The sequence below is a fragment of the Pteropus vampyrus genome, unplaced genomic scaffold, assembly GCF_000151845.1.
Source record: "Pteropus vampyrus isolate Shadow unplaced genomic scaffold, Pvam_2.0 Scaffold407, whole genome shotgun sequence".
NCBI lineage: Eukaryota > Metazoa > Chordata > Mammalia > Chiroptera > Pteropodidae > Pteropus > Pteropus vampyrus.
In genome coordinates, this window is record NW_011889188.1 from 356,440 (window position 1) to 360,854 (window position 4,415).

Genomic DNA, 4,415 nt, shown 5'->3' on the forward strand with positions numbered 1-4,415 from the left:
GCCCACGCACAGCAGGACACCTGATATTTCCATGGCTGTTTTACTGTATTTTTAAGGTCAATAGAATGTACATGGGATAATAAAACGATGTTTTCCCAACAACTGGGCCATGATGACGGCGATGTTTTCGGGCGCTAAAGAGCTTCGCGAGCACGTGGGTCTCACTGAGACCGGTTGGAGTGCTGCTTTCATCCGACCCGCTCGAGTTCCCCTCCCCTCTACTGGGCTTTGGCATGCAAGGAAACGGAGTCCAAGGCAGCGGATTTGATGGGCGACGAGGCGGAGTGGGACCCCCGCAGGCCCCTGGGGTCACGGCTCCTGTATGAGGGTGGGGGAGTCTTCCCACAGCAATCTCAGGCCACGATCTGCAGGAACGTGCCACCTGGGGCCATGCAGCCCCATTCCTCACAAAAGCAGCTCCGCCATGCATTTCCTCACCGAGAGAGAGGGAGAGAGAGAGACAGAGACAGAGACAGAGACAGAGACAGAGACAGAGAGACAGAGAGAGACAGAGAGACAGAGAGAGACAGAGAGAGAGAGACGGAGAGAGAGAGACGGAGAGAGAGAGGGGGTAGATGCAAGATAAACATCTGGGAATAACGGTCCGTCCGGCGTTGGGAGAAATCCCGAGCTGCCGGTCTGGAAGGAATGTCAGCCGTTGAAGCGAGAGGGCCGGCCTTTCCCGGCTCCGTGGGAAGCACGCAGGCCCTTTCGTTCGTCAGTCCGTTTATTCAGTGAATTGGTCCTGCGCGGCCCTCACTGGGCGTCAGGCAGTCTGTGCGCAGATGCGACGCTTCCACAGACAAGCCCACAGTCTCTCGGCCTCGGGCTGTGCACGTCGGGGGTGACGGCTGAGACGAGGGTCATCCGTGCCCTGCAGCGTGTTGAGCAGCCCCCCTGGTCACCACCCGCCAGATTCCAGCAGGTCCTTGCACTCCGGGCGTGACAACCAAAAGTGACTCCAGATATTGGTAAATGTCCCCTTGGTGGGGAGCACATCACTCCTACCTGAGAACCACTTCCATAGATGACAGATGGATGAATGCATAGGGGGACGGACGGATGGATAGATGGGGGGAGGACAGAGAAGATAGCTGATAGATGATTGATAGATAGATAATACATAGATTAGATAGATAGATACATAGATAGATAGATAGATACATACATACATACATACATACATACATACATACATACATAGATGATAGATTAGGTAGATAGATAGATAGATTAGATAGATTAAATGATAGATGGTAGGTTACAGATTAGATTAGATGATAGGTAGATAGACAGGTGATAGATGATAGACATGATAGATGATAGATGGATGATAGACAGATAGATAAATAGAAGACAGATCGATACATAGATGATACATACATAGGTACATAGCGACCGACTCATCCTTGGTCAGGGTCTGTCAGAGTCCACGCCGTGCACGTCGTGGCGATGACTCTGACGTCGGGGGTCCTGGGCGCTGCAGGGCGTCGAGCAGCCCCCCGGTCTCCACTCCCCAGATGCCAGGAGCACCCCCTCCTCGCTAGTCGTGACAACGGGAAACGTCACCAGGCGTTGCGAAGTGCCCCCCGCCCCAGGGGAGCGAACGCTCCCTGGTTGTCACTCCGAGCCGCATGACTAAACGCAGCTCGCAGTGCGATCCGCCCCGTCTGCCCGGGCGTGCGGGGCGGCAGGCGCGGCCTGGCAGGTACAGCGTACCTGCCGTGCGTCTTCACCTGCAAACAGGGGCGGAGCATCCCGGGGTGGCGTGAGGTCGTAGGCTGCACGGCGGCGCTGCGGGCGGAGTCCACGTCGTTCTCCAGGACGCGTCCGTCCCGTTCCGTGCGCACCATGTTCTCCAAGAGCGAATGACGGACGCACGCGTGTAAGTTCATGTGAGGCTGAGACGCTCAGAAACGTTGGAGGTGCTCCACAGAGCTCCGGGCACGCAAAGGCCACGGCAGAGTGAGGGATGTTTTTATGAGTCCCGGTGACGAGTGACAGCAGGCCACAGTGAGCTGCGTTGAGGGCGGGGACTGTTCCCCCATCAGGGCAGGGAACGAAGTCACAGCCTCAAGCTCCGAGACCTGACTTCTACTGACAGAGAAGGAGCAGGCGGGCTTGAACGCGTGTCTGGAAAAGTGTTCCATGTCTGGTTGGAATGTAAAGATCTCGTAGTGGGTTGAATAACGTGCTGCAGATAATTCACACCTACCTGGTAGCTCACGGTGGGACCTCATGTGGACACAGGGTCTTTGCAGACGTGCATAGGTGAACGGTCTGAGGTGAGTCCTCCTGGAGCAGGTGGCCCTAACCCCAGGGACAGAAGAGGAGTCACAGACACACAGGACAAGCCGCGTGCAGACGGAGGCACAGACGGGAGGGACGCAGCCACCAGCCCAGGGACGCCTGGGGTCCCCAGACGCTGGGAGAGGCAGGAAGGACCCTCCCCTGGGGCCTGCGGAGGGACCATGACCTCGGGACACCTGATTGTCACACTGCTGGCCTCCAGGGCTGTAACAGCAGAAAATTCTATTATTTCCAGTCACCCTGTTTGGCAGAATTGGGTAAAGCAGGCCTGAAAAGCTAACACGCATATCTAAAAGCTACTCGTCATGAAAGGTTGCTCATTACGTACTTTGCGACTTGGCAGCCTGAAGGTCTTTGAAACGTGTTCGTCCAGATCAGGGACCTGTGTGATCTGAGAAGGCCATTGTTCAGAATCGCGTACGGTTCTATTCCCTTTTGTAAATAATACGTTAACTAACAGAGAACTTCGCCCCCGCCCCCACAAACCAGCCAACTTGTGACATCTGGCATATGCGCTCGTAAATATGTGTGCCCAAGCAAAATCCTCGGCTCGCCGTCAACGGTCACCCTTCCATTGGTCCCAGTCCTCACTGCAAAGTAAAACGCAAGCCAGGCTCTGCCCTTGAGGACTCAGATTGCAAACTCGGCTCCTTCTGATGAACCCGGGCCGGACTGCGAAGCCGGGGTGGGTGTCTCCCACCTTCTACTGAATTGAAACTGCACGAGGCTGCACCCCAGGGAGCTGTTTTTGAACTTTATTGTCCTGTAAGACCAAGCTTCAGACGGCCAGTGCGGTGACTTCCTGGGTGCCAGGCTTCTCGGGGTGACAGGGGACAGGAAAAGTCACTTCACATCATCCTGGCTGCCTGGCTGTTCGGCTCTCTCCCTATCAAAGATTTTTTTAATGACTATTTAATTCATTGGGGTGACATTGGTTAATAAAATTATATTGGTTTCCAGCGTGCAATCCCGCAATACGTCATCTGTCTATTGCATTGTGTGCTCACCGCCCAATCACATCTCCTTCCGTCCCCATGCACGTGACCCCCGTGGCCCTCCTCCGCCTCCCCCAGCTGCTTCCCCTCCGGTGACCACCATGCTGTGGCCTGTGTCTGACCTCGTGTTTGACAAAATCATCTTTATGTTGACCTCGGTACCACATAAAAAAGCCAGTGGGCCTCCTTGGTTTCATGTTGGGACATGTCCACATGAGCTCATTTGCTTGGCCAGCCATAATAAATGACCACAGACTAGGTGTCTAAAAACAACAGAAAGGAATTCTTTCTCAGTCCTGGGGACCAGCAGTGTGACATCCAGGCATCGCAGGGCCTTGGTCCCTCTGCAGGCCCCAGGGGAGGGTCCTTCCTGCCTTTCCCAGCGTCTGGGGGCCCCAGGAGTCCCTGGGCTGGTGGCCGCGTCCCTCTCATCTCTGCCTCCATGTCTGTGTCTCCTCTCTGTCCCTTATAAGGACACTGTCACTGGATTTAGTGCCACCTGCTAAATCCAGAAAGACTCATCCCAGATCCCTAACTTCGATCTGCAAAAATCTTTCCCAAATAAGGCCACGTGGCTTCTCCTTTGTGTCTCCTCTGTGATAAGGACACTGTCCTTGGGTGTAGGGCCACCTGCTCCAGGGGGCCTCATCTCAGACCCTTCACTCATCCCATCTGCACAGAGCCTGGAGACGAGACGGTCTCATCCGACACCATCCAACTTCAGCGGCGACTTGCGTATCCAAAGCCATATAGCAGAACTCACACTAGACCCAGAAGCAAACCGTGCATTGTGCTGGGTTCTACTCAACCACGAGTTTTCGCAGACTACGGCAGAACAAGCAACTCTTCCCACAGATGAGAAGTGGGCTTGAGTTCCCGCCCCGCCCCTTAACCGTGCTGCGCGTCGAGGTGTCATCTACGTGCGCGTCTGTGTCTGTGTGCGCATGGTGATCACACGGTCTAGAGGATTCTTGAGGTAACCTGGGGACAGTGGGACAAAGGTCAAAGGTTCCTTTAAAAATAAAAAACCTGTGTGTTCCTCCCACCGCCTAGTACAGCCTGCAAATTATTAGGGAGACATGTGCGCTTCTGTTATAAAAAAACGCGGCA